Here is a 17058-nt window from a genome sequence, read left to right on the forward strand (position 1 = left end):
TTTGTGTTCCTGTGGTATCAGTTTTAATGTCTCCTTTTCATTTATTTTTTTAAGGTTTTATTTATTTATTCATGAGAGATACAGAGAGGCAGAGACATAGACATAGAGTGAGAAGCAGGCTCTTCACAGGGAACCCTATGTGGGACTTGATCCCCAGACCCTGGGATCATGACCTGAGCCAAAGACAGACGCTCAATGGCTGACCCACCCAGGTGTCCCTCCTTTTTCATTTCTGATCTTATTTAAGTTCTCTCTTTTTTTCTGAGTTGGTCTAGCTAAAGGTTTGTCAGTTTTGTTTATTTTTTCAAATAACTAACTCTTAATTTCATTGATATACTCTGTTTCCGGTCTCTATTTCATTTATTTCTGCTCTGAACTTTGTTTTTTCATTCCTTCTGTTACCTTTGGGCTTAGTTTGTTTTTCTAGTTCCTTGTGGTATAATGTTAGGTGGTTTATTTGAGATTTCTTTCTTTCTTTCTTTCTCTCATGATTAGGATTGCTTTATTTCTATGTTTTATCCTATCACCAGTCCCTCTCTCCCCAATAGAGATATACTTTGTTTTTTAAAAGATATATTTCTTAATGTAGCCATTTACCACTATAAACTTCTCTTTTAGAACAGCTTTGGCAGCATCTCATAGGTTTTAATATGTCGTGCTTCCATTTTCATTTGTTTCAAGATATTTCTTGATTTACCTTTGGATTTCTTCTTTGACCCATTGGTTCAGGAGCATGTTGTTTAATCTCCAGATATTTATGAGATTTCTAGCTTTCCTCCTATTATTGTGTATTTGTTTTCTGTTGCTGTGTGACAAGTTACCATGAACTTAAAGCCAACAAACATTTAGTATCTTAGAGTTCTGTGGGTCAGGAGCCCCGGCATGGCTGAGCAGGGTCCTCTGCTCATTGTCTCACAAGACTGCTGTCAGGGTGTCAGCTGGGCTGATTTACTTTCCTGGGATCCCCTCCCAGACTCACCTAGTTGTTGGCAGAACTGTTGTTTGGCATTGTGGAACGGAGGTCCCCACACTTCTTTCTGGCTGTCAGCTGCTGCCCGCTCTCACTCCTACAGGATGCCTGCATTCCTTGCCATGAGATCCTCTCACAACATGACAGGTTACTTCTTCAGGGTCAGTCAGGGAGAGTCTCTCACTCCAACCTGCTAGGATGGAGCCTTATGTAACATCATCACCTTTGCCATTACTATTACTTAATCAATGAGGTGACATTCCACCATCTTTGCCATATTCTATTGGTTAGAAGCAGATTATAAATCCTATTTGCTCTCAAGCGGAAGTGACCATACAGGGTGTGACTCTTTGGGGATCACCTTAGGGTGTGTCCATTTAAAGCAGCACCAAGGTGGGGGCACCTGCCTTGGGTTCAGGTCATGATCTCAGGGCCCTGGGATTGAGCCCCACATTGGGCTACCTGCTCAGTGGGAGTCTGCTTCTCCCTCTCTTTCTGCTGCTCCCCCCAACTCATGCTCTCTCTCTCTCTCTGAAATACATAAATAATTAAAAATAAATAAATAAAAGCACTAACAGCCTAAGGGTGGGAGGTAGGGAGGAGGAGCAGGGGCTGAGAGGTTAGGGGAAAATCAAAGAAAAAAGAAGTTCTGTACATGGCAGCAACAGGCTTTCTAACTGGATTCAGTTCCATCCTCTCTGAAGCCTATATTTGATGTACAAGTTTATGCACTCAGTGCTCTCCTCTTAGAATTCCTTGCTCATTGTTGATATCACCCAGGGTCAACATCGAGATTCAGGAAGCCTCCCAGGTAGACGGGTTTGTTTACCCAGGCTGGGTTATGTAATACTTTGGCCTCTTTTGTAGCTTCACCTCCTTCTGGCATCAGTATGCGTTAAGTAGAGAAGAGATACAAAAGCCTTGTTCAAGGAGAAACAAAAAATACACTCACATCGTTAATTTAAACATGTTTTCTTTGAATACAAAATATAGATTTTTTTTGCCTTCAAAATGACAAGGCAAAGAACTGCTACTTGTAAGATTTTTCTCTTTCTTCCCCCCAAAGCACTTAACAACTCTACAACACAATGTACCATATAATTATTAACCAAGTACTTATGAGTCTGCTGTTTAGCTACAGAAATTAGCACATACATGTAGTGTGCAAGAAACAATTGGCCCTGAAGAAAATTAATAAGTCTCCTCTGCTATTAAATTCCTGTCAAGTTGTCATAGAAAAGTGTGGTGATGGGGAGTTCCTGGTACCATTGCAGCAGGCGGGATATATTTTTGTGTGCTCCCAGGATGATCAGTTTCCCCAGGGAGACTGTAAACTGTGGACCTTTCCTGAGGAGCTTGGGTAGTTCCTGGCAGACAGGAGGCAAGAATGTAGCTGGAGGCAGGGTTCTGGGACCTCGCTCCTGTCTCAACTGTGAATTTACTGGTCTCAGACCAACAACTCGCCTCTTAGAGTCTATTGTCTGGCCTGTAAAATGAAGTTCTTTCCAGTTCTTGGTACTGACATCTGTGTAAAGAATGATATGTTCCTGTGTAGTTAGCAAGACTGGAGGTTGTGAGCAGGTGCTGGTGAATGGAAGGGTTTCTGTGACCACGTGAGCAGAACATTGTAGGTTGTTTTCTCTAGGGAATGGTGACTTTGTTACCTACATACTCTGTATAGAACAGGAAGCAGTATCTCGAAGAAAAGGTGAATATTGCTAACTTACCCCTCATTGAATCAACCAAACTAACTTAATTTTATTTTATTTTTTTTTAATTTATTTATGATAGTCACACAGAGAGAGAGAGGCAGAGACACAGGCAGAGGGAGAAGCAGGCTCCATGCACCCAGGAGCCCGACGTGGGATTCGATCCCCGGTCTCCAGGATCGCGCCCTGGGCCAAAGGCAGGCGCTAAACTGCAGCGCCACCCAGGGATCCCTAACTTAATTTTATATTGAAGAATAGTCTACAGATAGAAGAGGGTATATATTTTAACGGTACAGCTCAATAGATTTTCACAAATTGAACATGTCCATAATACCAACACTCAGATTAAAAAAAAAAAAAGAACATTAACACTCCTCTCTGAGGAGACCTCTCCTATCCCCTCTATAAGACTGACCATTTTCGGGGATCCCTGGGTGGCGCAGCGGTTTGGTGCCTGCCTTTGGCCCAGGGCGCGATCCTGGAGACCCGGGATCGAGTCCCACGTCAGGCTCCCGGTGCATGGAGCCTGCTTCTCCCTCTGCCTATGTCTCTGCCTCTGTCTCTCTCTCTGTGACTATCATAAATAAATAAAAATAAAAAAAAAAGACTAACCATTTTCTTAACTTCAAACAGAATAAGTTTGTTCCCTAGATTTTGTACCCTTTTCTGTCTCACTTCTTTTGGATCATACACTATGGATCATACACTATGGATTGGATCTCTAGTCCATAGTGGATTGGATCCACTGTGTATCAGTGGATCATGTGTGATTAATTGGATTATACACTATGTACCTGTTTCTGTCTGGCTTCTTTCACTCAATATCATGATTGTGAAATTCATTCATATTGATGGGAATATTGTATATTGTTCCTTTTCTTTGCTGTATCATATTCCATTAGAAGAATGTCAGTGTTTCTTCATTCATTCACTACTAATCAGCATTTCAGTGGTTTTTACCTTTTGGCTATTATGAATTGTATTACTCTGAATATTCTAGTATTTAAATTTTAATGAACATAGATTGCATTTCTGTGGAGAATAAGCCAATGAGTGGAGTGGAATTGCTCATTCGCAAGATGTGCTTATGTTGAAATTTTGTAGATACTGTTAAACAGTTTTCCAAAATGGTTGTATCATTCTGTGGCCCCGTCCATTGTGCGTGCGAGTTCTGGTTGCTCTAATCTGTGTTCTACATCTTTTTCATTTTAGACATTGTGGTAGGTGTGTAATGATAGTAACACGAGATTTTAATTTGCATTTCCCTGATAACTAATGTAGTTGGGTATCTTTTCATTATTTATGTTGGCCATCCGGATAAACTCTTTTGTGGAGTGTCTATTCAAGTCTTTCACCCATGTAACTATGATATATTATTTGCTTTTTCATTGATTTGTAGGACTATACATATCTATATTTATACATTTGAGTCCTTTATTGAATATGGGTATGTGTCAACCAATGTGACTTTTAATTATGTGTTTAGTGCCTACTAAGAGCTTCCCCTCTAAGCATAGTGCAACAGGAGATCCACATGAGAAACACAAGGTAGGTCCTTGCCACAAGTTATTGAAAATTTGATTTGGAGGGATGCTTGGGTGGCTCAGTTGGTTAAGCATCTGACTCCTTATTTCAGCTCAGGTCATGATCTCAAGGTCGTGGAATTGAGCCCCACATTGGGATCTATGCTCAGTGTGGAGTCTGCTTGTCCCCCTCTCTCTGTTCCTCCCCCTGCTGGCTCACACTCTCTCTCCTCTCTCTCTCTCTCTAAAGTAAATAGTGAAATCTTTTTTAAAAATTGGGAAAAAAATAAATTTGGTTGGAAACAAGGCAACCACATGAGCTGCAGTTGAATAACAGCTGTGGGGAATGTGGGATGCAGTGTCTTATTGAGAGCTAAAGTCCTCTGGGCACTTCTGGAATTTGAAGAAATAGTTTGGAGAGCATGCCAAAGGCCACAGGAAAAAAAGAAGTACCCATGCTGACATTTGGGGAATAGATAGGAATTAGAGAAGCAGAAACAACTCAAACAAATGCTAGAGGAAAGGCAAGAATGTAATTTGATCCTATATGGTGAGGCTCCAGGTCTAGTCAGAGTGGGGGATTTGTGGTGAGGACATATGGTTGACCTTTGAATGATGTGGGGTTTAGGGGCACTGACCCTCCACACAGTCATAAATCTACCATATAACTTTTGACTCTCCAGAAGCTTAACTACTAATAATCTACTGTTGAGCAGAAGCCTTATTGATAGCATAAACAATTGATTAACACATATTTTGTATATGTGTATTATATGTTATATTATTACTTTAAAGTAAGCTAGAGAAAAGAAAATGTGATTCATAAGGAAGAGAAATACATTTACAGTACGATATTTATAAAAAAAAATCCACGTATAAGTGGGCCCACACATTTTGAACCTATGTTGTTCAAGGGTCAACTGTATACACATCTAGGCCTACATAAATGTATGTTATTATCTGAAGGCCTTTCCTTTATAGGAGTTTTCAAATGAGTCAGTAAATAAAGAAAGCACTGCCTTTCTTAATATGAAATGGTCAGAAAGTACATAAAGCCCATATCACTTTCACTATCAATTTTTATTTCTTTTCTTGGTTTTCCATCAGATACTTTAAACTCATATTTTTTAAAGACTTTTGATCCTCTCCTTTCTTTGAGATGAGCACATCAAAAATTAGAGGCTATTAAAGGAGATAGACCAGTAAGTTGATTAGATGTGAGAGATTTTATTCTTTTCTGGGCAGATTTTATAGTTATAGAAATCAGTCCCTTTAAAAGTAGTATCACCATGTTTTCTTTGTTTCCCCTTTAAAGGTGTCATAAATGCAAACAAGTATTAAATGCCTAGGATTCCTTGTGACTCCAGCACCATTATTATCATCAGCCCCATTGACAGATTAGGAAGCTAAAGCACCAGGAGGTTTAAGGACCTTGCAGCAAACTGTAATGGTGATAAGCAGCTGAACTAGGATTTAAAAACAAGTAGCCCACTTCCAGATCTTATCTGTGCTATAAACCAACACCTTTGGCTGAAAACAGCCAGATAGTAAATATTTAAGGCTTGGTGGGCCATGCTAACTGTCTCAGCTTTTCAACTCTGCTGTTGTAGTCTGAAAGCAGCCATAGACAATAATGCAAGCAATGAGCCTGTCTATGTTTCAGTAAAACTATATTTACAAAAACAAGTGACGAGATGGATTTGACCTGTGTGCCATGGTTAGCTGGCCTCTGCTGTAAACCATAAAGGCATATTGCCCTTTATATATGCAAAAGATTTAAGTGAGACTTATTTTTACTGCCTTCTACTTCTTGTTTCCTGGTTAGACATCAGTGGTTCTCAACCTGAAGTGATGGAACCTCTCAGGGGACATTTGGCAATGTCTAGAGACATTTTCGTTGATCAGCCCTGGGGGTGTCACTACTGCATCTAGTGTGTATAGGCCGTGGATAATGTTAAACATTTTGCAGCTTGTAGGGTGGGACCTGTTCAGCAAAAAATTATATGGTCCCAGATGTCAGCTGTGCCACTTTTGAGTAACCCTTGACTAGTTGAACCAGATTCATCTTTCAACCTATAGAATGTCTCCTCTTCTCTAATTCTCTCGGTATGATGGTCCTTTTCTCTCTTACTGCCTCTGAGGCAGATCAACCCTTCCAAATGACAATGATGATGATGACGCTGCTGGTGGTGGTGGTGGCTGCTGTCTATTGAGTGCCCCTTATAGACTGGATAATTGTACCTAATAACACCCCACTCTTAAAATATCCTGTTTCATTCTAAAACAAATTCATAAAGTACGTGTTATGATTTTATTTCTTATTTCTTTGTATGAAGAAGAGCAAGTAAAAAAAAAAAAGTTAAAAAAAAAAAGAGCAAGTGCCTGTATCCAGAATCTGAATCTTTCCATTCTACCCTGCTGCCTCTTTCTTATTATTACAATGAGTCATATCATTGGACATAAGGACTTCAATGTTTGGACCACCTCCTTGAACACCAGCTATGCCTAGGAAAGAGTGCCAGATTTGTGTATTCAAGTTTTATTTGTAAAGTTGCATCACTAAGTACCATTTGCTCAAAAACAGCTTTTGTGAAAGTCTGGGATTGAAAATGTAATGTTTGCCTCTTTTTTCCACATCAAGAAATAAGGTCAGTGGTCAACCCCATGCCTTCCCTGTTGATAATAGCTTTTGCCTTCTATTAGTACATGCAGGCATTTTCCCTTTCGGTCACTTTACCTCCTGCTTAATTTACCTTGGGATGGAGCTCCCACAGTCCTGAAAGAGAGAACAGAGTTTACAAAAGGAAAATGCACAGGAAGAACAGAGCAAATGTGGACTCTGGAGGAGGCCACGGAGGGGAGATTAGAGGAACAGCCCAAAGGCCAACCTGGAGAAGCAGTGGGGCTTGAGGTTCATGAGCTGAGTCTCACACTCACCTCACTGTGCTGCTTCGTTGTGTTCATTCATCCAACAAACATTCATTGAGCCCCATGCTGCATGCCTGGCAATCTTACAGGTGCAGCAACACAGCAGTGATCAGGACTGGACAAAAGCACCGGCTGCAAGAGCCTATAAAGGAAAAGTAACCTTTATAGTATAATGAAAGGTAACAAGCATTATGGAGAAAAATAAATCAGCAAAGAGGATGAGGCGTGCCAGAAGGGAGACTGCAGACTATCAATGGGGTGGTTAGAATAATTGCGCCTCTGAAGGTGCCTTTTGGCAGATTTGAAGGAGGTGAAGAAGCAAGCTACTGAGACAACCAGGGGGAGAAGTTCCAGGAGGAGGAAACCAGAAGGGTGTGGACTTCAAGGGTGGAAGGTATGTGGTAAATTGGAGGAGGACTAAGGAGAGTGGTGTGGCTGGACTGCGGTGAGCCAGAGCCAGAGGTCAGGAAAGTGAGTGGGCAAAAGGCCAGACAGTACAGTGTCTGTAGGTCATGAGGAGGATTGTGGCTTTTGCTCTGGGCAAGATGGGGAATCATCTGGAGGATTATGAGCAGGGGAGTGATAAGAGCTCCACTGTTTGAAAATGGATCTCTCTGGAAGCCACGTTGAGAAGACAATGTCCTTTCTATAGGGAGATGGATCCAGTCATGTAAACGAAAGCACAACCACCTGTATAAGAGTCTGCTTGGGAATTAGAACAGTGGTCTTTACCTAAATCTCAAGGCCAGAAGAGACGTCAATGACCATCTCATCCTATTCCCTTGCTATCCCAATAAGCAAATTGAGGACAGGTTATTACTGTTTATTGTTATTGCCCACTTATTGGGAAGCCATACTCTGCCCAGCTATGCAGTAGTTACAGACAAGACCGTGACCAAACTGTCTTGTCATCAAGGAACGTCCTGTTTGCCAGATGAGCAAATCAACAATTTCGTAAGGGCATAAGTAGTACGATTGAGGTGTGCGTGGTACTATGGAAGTATGGGGACAGACATCCAACTCTGCCTGCAAATCCGGGAAGGCCTCATCAATGAGGTGACCAAAAATCAGTGTCCCCTTTAAACCAGGGGGACCAGCTCTCCTGCCTTATCCGTCCAGTTCCCGTCTTTGTCCAACCTGCTGCCTTCTAGGAGGCAGGAGACTGCCTTCATGTAAAAGAACTCCTAAATGCAGGGAGTTCCTGCTCCAATTACTTAGAAAAAAAGGCAGCATGAGCGCCAAAATTGGTCCTGTCATTTCCAGGGCAGAGTTGTAGCTTGACAGAAAGAGGAAAGAGATTTCAAAGATGGCAGTTTTTTGGCTCTCCAATTCTTCTCAGTGGCTGTGGCCTTCGTCTCTTGGCATTTAGACTTGATTTTCTCAGGGTGATAGGAATAGTTCTGAGAATAATTAATACACTGGTGTCTATTTGTAAACCCTCCCAAAGACCAGGAAGTGGACAACTTAATAAATGCGACAATAAATACAAATCAACTGCCCTGCCCTGTTGTACTTCCTGACTTTTTTAGTTCCATCTAAAGGCCTCAAGCAGTTTATGGGCAGGAACTCAATTACTCTGCGCCCTCAGAGGGTGGGTTTAGTGTGCGGCCTGTGGGGCAGGTGGAAGTCTGCTCCCAGCACATCCCCTCTCCAGCGTGGCGGGGTGACTTAACGGTTCTGTGCCTCGATGTTCTCATCCAGGGTGCCTGCTTCTAGGTTTGTTGCATAGATTAACTGAAAGGATATACAGAAGAATGATTCTGGAGCCTGGCTTACTGCGTCCAAAACCCCATTCACCACTTTGATGCTGTGAAACATTTCCTATGCTTTGGTCTCAATGAATGTTACCCATAGTTAGAATTATTGGCAAAGGGCTGGTGGGTTTAAAAGACTGCTCCTTGGGGCACTGGGCTGGCTCAATCGGTAGACCATGAGACTCTTGATCTCTGTGAGTTTCAGCCCCACATTGGATATGGAGACCACTTAAAAATTAAACAAACACACACAAAAAAGCCCACACACCTTTAAAAAGCCACTTATTGGGGTGCCCAGGTGGCTCAGTGGGTGAAGCATCTGCTTTCGGCTCAGGTCATGATCTCAGGGATCTAGCCCCACATTGGGCTCCCTGCTCAGTGGGGAGTCTGCTTCCCCCTCTCCCTCTACCCCTCTCTCTCTCTGTTCCCTGCCCCACTCGTGCTCTATCTCTCAAATAAATAAATAAAATATTTGATAGATAGATAGGATAAATTAATTAATTAATTAATTAATTAATAAAAGGCCTCTCCCTGTCAGGTTCTACTCAAACTCAGAGTCACAGAACTAGAAGCAATCTCCAACATCTTCTCATCTGGCATTGGCAAACCACAACCTGTTGGCTAAATCCATCCCACCACTTGTATGTTCACAGTCCACAAGCTAGGAATTGTTGGGGGAAAAAAAATCAAAAGAAGACTATTTCATGACGTGTGAAGATTATATTCTAATTTCAGGATCAGTAAGTGTAGTTTTATTGGAACATAGTCATGTTTATTAATGTCTGTATTTCTGTAGCTCTTTCTGGATCTAGTAGCAGAGTTGAGTCAAGGCAACAGAGACCGTGCACACTGACAAGCCTCATATGTTTACCCTTCATCCCTTTACAGAAATGTTTCCAACCCCTGATCTAGTCTAACACCAAGGTGATCAGCTTGAATATTTTGTGTGTTGGCCAGTTTGCTACTTTATTATGCCACCTCCTCTGTGGGCCAAGGAAGTTCTCATTAATATCCCCACAGAAAGTCGGCCTCCTTGGAATGTCTCCTTGGTTGGTTTAATTCTTTTCTTGGAAACAACAAATATAAAGGTAATTCCTTATCCATGTAACAACACTTTGGCCACACCCCATCAATCCTCTCTTGCCTAAATTATCCATCCCTAGATCCCTCAGCTGTGCCTGTTTCTAGACCCGTCACCTTCCTCCAAAGGAACATCTAGGCTAGGTCCACCCTTGTCTGCCCTCATCAGCTCTGCCCTCTTCCTTTGAAAGATTTACCATGCTGGTAATGGCCGACTCAAGAACTGCCTTCACAAGGCCAGGGACTTTGTTTCCTTGTGGTGTCCTAGATTCCCAGTGCCCAGCATGGTGGCCGACACTGACACCTGAATTTTTTGTTGAAGGTTGTTGAACAGCTATTCTGTAATGCACCTCTTAAAATATTACATTCAGAAATGGGTGTGATATTCCAAATGTCATCTGAATTTTGAAGTTCTGTTACTGCTGCCCAGACCATATTATTATTATTATTATTATTATTTATAAATAAATGATGTATGCAATATATATGGAAATTGTTGGCATGGAAAACCCACTAACTTATTTATTTATTTATTTATTTATTTATTTATTTATTTTTTTTTTTACCGACTTCTTTTTTTTTAAGATTTTATTTACTTATTCATGAGAGACACAGAGACAGGTAGAGACACAGGCAGAGGGAGAAGCAGGCTCCATGCAGGGAGCCCGACGTGGGACTCGATCCTGGGTCTCCAGGATCAGGCCCTGGGCTGAAGACGGCACTAAACTGCTGAGCCAGCTGGGCTGCCCTATCGACTTCTTTTAAATGAGTGATTGTGAAGCTGGGTCTCCTTCATTCTGCTCATGTGAAATGGATTTTTTTGAACTTTTACATCTATTTTTAATTTTGTTTTGTTTATTTCAGCATGTTGTTCCAGCTTATTGAGATATTTTTTAACCTTAGCTCGGTTAGCTAATGTATTTTCTGCTCCTCCTATTTTTGTAGCTAACAAATTGAATGAGGACCCTGTCTTCAGTGATGTTGATAACATGGTCCTGTGGCAAGCCACTGGAATCTTCCCTCCAGCTTGATCAAAATCCATTAATCAAAACACTTTGTTTAGCATACATTTGACAGGAACTGTTAGAATCAATGCCTAAGCCAAAAAGAAGGGAGTTAGGGACAGAATAGAAAGGGGAACTTTGGGGCATGAAGACTTCAAATGCTCCTGAATCCTCCAGAAAGTAACTACCACCTACTCTACTAAAATGAAGGATTGCCTTCTAATTGATATACTTATATATGAGTTAAGTAAATTGCTCTGTGATTCTATTATAATGTCACCACAGCAATGTAATCAGAGCCTGTTAAACTTGTATCTTATCTGTCTCATTAATTTTAAGGATGCAGAGAATGTTAGAATGGAAGGTGACATAGAGACATGGACAAATCTCATATTGTTGAGACTTCTAGTTAAGGCCTGATGAATGAAAGGACAGTGGAAGCTTACAGACTGAGTTTATAGCCTGGTAGGTGAACCTCAATTTTCATCCAAGAGAGGTTCCATCTAGACCTGTGCAATAAACACTTTTAACAGCTTTAATAAGATATAAATTATATATCATGAAACTCACCCATTTAAAGTATAGTTTAATATCTTTAAGTTTATTTACAGAATTGTGCAACTATCTCCATGATCTAATTTTAGAACATTTAGAACATTTTCATCACTTGAAAAAGAAGCTTAATACATATTAGCAGTTACTTCCCATCCCTTCCCCCCACATATACACCCAGCTCTAGCTAATCCAGTTTCTGGCTCTAGAGATTTGCCTATTCTGGGTAGTTCATATAAATGGAATCAGCAGTGTGGCCTGTATGTTTGGCTTCCTTTGTTCAGCATTAGGTTTTCCAGGTTCATCCATGTTGTAGCAGGTGTCAGGACTTCATTCCTTTTTATTGTTGAAGAATATTTCATTATATGAATAGACCACATTTTGTTTATCCATTCACTAGTTAGTAAACATCTGAGTTGTGTTTACTTTTTGGCTATAATGAATAATGCTGTTATTTGCTTATAAGTCTTTGTGTAAATGAATGTATGTCTTCTTTCTTCTTAGATAACTGAGAGTAGAATTGCTTGGTCTTATGAGAAATTATGTTTTAACATAAGAACATAAGAACCTGCCAACCCATTTTCAAAGCAGCTGTACCATTTTACCATCCCACCAGCAATTCATGACAGTTCCAATTTTTCTACATCTTGGCCAATGCTTGTTCTTGTCTAGACCGGGGTAATATTTTAAATGACTCAAGAATGACATTTATCTGAGGACCTGTTACTTTTTATTATGTATTTCAGGTAACTGATTTTAGTTAGGGAAGGCTGGAGGTGCTATAAGTTTTGAAAGATTGTTATTATGAATTCCAAGATCATTTAAAATCTGTAAAAAACAGAATGAAAAAAAAAAGACCAGGGAATAAATTGTTGATCCACAGAGCATTAATATTGACATAAAACCTATTACAGTGAAGAGCAAGTGATAATTGATACCATAATAAATACCAAGAAAGTGTGTTAGTGCATATATAAGATTTGCAATGAGTTCAAAGCTACAGAATAATGGCTACACTTTGGTAAAAAGGTGGGGCCATGAGTGGGCTCATGGTCCTTAAATAAAGCAGAAGAAAAGTGCTCTAAATAGAGCTTATGTGGACTTTTCTTCTCCTTTTTTTTTTTGGATTCAGTGTTAAGGTAAAGCCAATATAGGATGAGTTAGATTCTGACCCAGGCAACTTTGCCGTCCAAGGAACAGTTGGCAATGTCTGGAGACATTTTTTATTGTCATGATTGGGGGCGGGATATTACTGACATCTAGTGGGTAGAGCCCGGGTCTGCTGCTCTATGTCCTGCAATGCACAGGGCAACTCCCATAACAAAGATTTATCCAGCTAAAGAGTGTCAGTAGTGTTGAAAGGGAGAATCTCTGTTTTAACCAATGCTTCTGAAGGTGGAATAATTAGAATCATTTCTTAAGTGTTTTTCCCCCTTATTTTGCTTCCTAAGTGCAGATACCAAGTCATTTCCTGACTTGACCCAGGGGGTTTGAATCTTGCGCTGGTAGGGATGAAGACTGGACTGTATATTTGTGGTAGAGATTTCCAGTTAATTCTGTTGTGTTTCCTTCTCCATTCTTTCTCTTTGCAACCCAATTGAAAACTATGACTTTAAGAATTTTGTAAATGTCTGTGGCCCATCTTTAAAGGAAATTGTTTAGCATAAATAATTGGAAGAATGGATATTTTCTTATTCCTGTTTCTTATTCCGTGAAAACCAGTCATTCATTTCCTTTCTTTGCGACAATGCATTGGATGTTTGGGACAAATCTCTGAGTTATTGAAACCCAAATAAGAAAACATTTATTTGTATTTTCCAGGAAATTCAGGTTAAAATTATTTTTTGACATTCATGTAATAATTCTTCACTTGATTTTGGCAAGATCAACTTTTCACTAATACTAGCAAACTCTTTTGAGACTATAAATTTTACAGTGAGTACAGGCCCTAGTGGAATCTTGATATGTTGTACTTGAATTATTTGGGCACCATTTGTGTTGTGTAGCAATTGTGTATTTAGGTGAGTGGAATTTCTCCTCTAAACCATAAATCCTGTGTTTAAATGACTACAAAAGGTATAATGCCAATTAACACAACTCAGCATGGAGGAAAGAACATGAGCTCTGGGACATATGGTCCTCAAATCCCAGGCCTGCCTCTTATGAGCTCAGTGACTTTGAGCAATAGTTGCTTGTAATAGTTGCTTGAGCACTTTGAGTAATAGTTTCCTCATTTGTAATTTGAGAAAACCATCTAGCTCAGAGGTCAACAAATTACTGCCCACAAGCCAAATCTGGAATGCTTTTATAAATCAAGTTTTATTGGGACACAGCCATGCCCATACATTTCCATATTGTCTCCAGTTGCTTTTGCACTACTGAAGTAGAGTCAAGTAGTTTCAGTAGACATTGTACCTCTGCAAAGCCTAAAATAATTACTATTTGGCCCTTTATAGAAAAAGTGTGTCAACTGCAGCTCTAGCTCAAAGATTTGATGGACTTCAGTAGAATTCGTCTATGTAAATCTCATCTCAGACAGGATCTCAGAAAAATATTAGTACCTATTCCTTTCTAGACCCAATAAACTCTTTTTAACAATAGCCATAATACTAAAGCTAGGATTTATTCAACAACTGTGAGTACGTACCTACAAGTAAGAAGATATTTAATTCTTACAACAGCCTAGGTAAGTATAATCCTCAGTTTGTATATTTAAAAAAGTGGAATTTCGGGACATCTGGGTGGCTCAGTGGTTGAGCAGCTGCCTTCAGCTCAGGTCGTAATTCCAGGGTCCTGGGATCAAGTCCCACATCAGGCTCCCTGCATGGAGCCTGCTTCTCCCTTTGCCTGTGTCTCTGCTTCTCTTTCTCTCTATCTCTCATGAATAAATAAATAAAATCTTTTTTAAAAAAGTGGAATTTCTGAGAGATGAAGTAACTTCTTCCAGGTCATACAGCTAATTAGGAGAATTGTGATACAAATGTAAATATCACAGCTGTTTTGGTGTTTCTTTTTCTCCTAATTTCTTTTTCTCCTAATCTTTTTCTCTACTTGTACCATGTGAGACCTTTAGCAGGACAGTTTTTGAAGCATCTAAACAAAAGTAGCTGACTGTTGAGGCAAGTGACTAAACATCCAAGGCCAGAGTGTACATTTCTTTTGAGTGTTTGCCATTGGATGTTTTCTAAAAGCTTTTACATTTGTTGTTGTTTTCCTTGTTCTCCATACTTTGTCATCCCTTGTTTCTCCTCTTTTCCTTGATCTGGTATTTTCTTTCTTCTTGAAGCTCTGCCCTTTCTTTCTTAATTGAGAGCATTTTTGGAAGGGAGGGTAATGTGTATCTCCTGCATCTGTGAAGCCATAAAGCAGGTGGTTGAAAGGAACAGCTGAGCATTACCATGCAGCTCTTCTGAAGCTAATTGTCACCACTGCTGTCGGTTCCAAGGCATTCTTCATATTCATGAAACACTGCTGCCCCTAAAGACAAGCTATTGGCTTTGTGGCTTATTGTTTTAGGACATAGCTCACAGCTCTGAGGAATATCTTTAAGGATGGAAAACCAACTTCATGGTCACTTCTTATGCTGGGTTGTGGTCAGGAAGGACATTCAGCATAGGGAGCGATCTGCCTCTTCATATGGCCGTTGGCATCTGTATTTATGTTTCCATGTATGGTCATCCAGCATCTGGGGTGCTTCTGTAGATCACCATCCAGCAGCTGGATATGTACGTCCATAGAAGGTCATCTGGCATCTGGAGGTGTGTTTCCATCAGTGGGCATCTAACATCTAGGGGTGTGTTTCTATAGATGGTCATCTGAGAGTGCACTTCCACAGAGAGGGAGCCCTGTCAAGCTCTTTAACACACTTTCATCTTGGGAAAGTACTTTTCTCTAGTGAGTTCAGTGAATCTCCCTTTCCTTTTCTGTCTATTGGTCCTCGTTGGACTCTCGGAAGCCACCCAGACTAAAGTTTCATCCCTCCCCTACATGGTTGTTCTCTAGAGTATTTGATGAATCTTTACTCATTCTCTAGAGCCTGCAGTTTTTCCAAGATCAAAATTGCACCATCCTTCCGCTCTTTCTCAGAAGACAGAATTCTGACCTTTTGTTATCTGGGGGATGCTTATATTGATCCATTCTAGTACATCAGTGGTTTTCTTTTCCAAATGTAGCTTTTTTGTGTGATTTCAAGGATAACAAATATTCATTATAAAAAACCCCAAAAGAAAGGAAGGAAGAAAAGAAAAGAAAGGAGAAAGGAAAGGGAGAAAGGAAGAAAGTCTCCCATTATTCCACTACCCAGAGAAACACTTCAAAAGTTTTAGTTCTTATTTTCCAGTCTGTGTGTGTATGAGTGGATAGTATGTGTTTACCATATTATTCACAAGTGTGGTTAGCAGTGACTACATTTTACTCTTTTGTATAGACAGGAATTGCTCTGTGCCCTTTTTGCAATGTGACTGACAGAGGCCATCACAGTGTTCCAGGCTGATCGCAGCTTGGCAGAGGTGGAGTGGGGCTGGCCCCTGCCCTGCCCTGAGTCAACTTCTATTCTTATACATGTGAATAGGGGTCTGGAAAGTAACTTCGTTTTCTTAGTTCTCCAGTCAAGGTTTTCTTTGGCATCTGAGCGTGTTTGACCTATCAATCTATAGGGGAGAGGCACATTTGCAGATGTGATGGCATATATATATATACTGTAAAACATACAGGAGACAGAATAAGATCATTTAAAATGAAAAGTATCACTAGGTTTGATTCAAGTTGGCCAGTGATGTGTGTGTGTGTGTGTGTGTGTGTCTTTGTACATGTAAAAGAAGCTTCAATAGGTCTTAGCACACCGTTTTCATTTTATGCTCTGTTCTTCTTCAAGGTAATAAACTATATATTTAGATATTGGCTTTTTCTGTTTGGTGTCCACAAATGTGAGCTTTTTAGAAAATTTAGTTTCAGATTCCCGGTTATTCTGTGTGCTCAAAATAAGTAGGAATTACAGTATGTGTGTTTTAATGCTCTAAAGCAAGAGTTATTTTTTTTAAAGAGTTTATTGATTTATTCATGAGAGACACAGAGAGAGAGAGGGGCAGAGAGACACAGGCAGAGGGAGAAGCAGGCTCCATGCAGGGAGCCCGAGGTGAGTGAGACTCAATCCTGTGTCTCCAGGATCACACCCTGGGCCGAAGGTGGCGCTAAACCGCTGAGCCACCCAGGCTGCCCTAAAGCAAGAGTTCTTAACCAAGGGTTTATAGTTGCCTTAGAATCAATGGGCATTTGGGAGGAGTGGTTTATGAGCCCCTGGAATTTTTACCCAAATATTTGTGCCACCATCTTTTCCCTTGAGATAGGGGCCTTGCCAGATTTTCTTATGGTGCATGATGATTGCTCCCAACGGTACCTTAGTGAAAGCTTCCTGAAAGGCTTAGTTGGTATTCTCAGAATGATGTTCTCCTTACGGTGAAACAATGGCTGAGACAAGAGTGGAACTTGAGAATGCATTAAACTTTCAAGGTGATGGCCGTTTTGTTTATAGAACTTCTC

This window comes from Vulpes vulpes, chromosome X (assembly GCF_048418805.1).
Source record: "Vulpes vulpes isolate BD-2025 chromosome X, VulVul3, whole genome shotgun sequence".
Lineage (NCBI taxonomy): Eukaryota > Metazoa > Chordata > Mammalia > Carnivora > Canidae > Vulpes > Vulpes vulpes.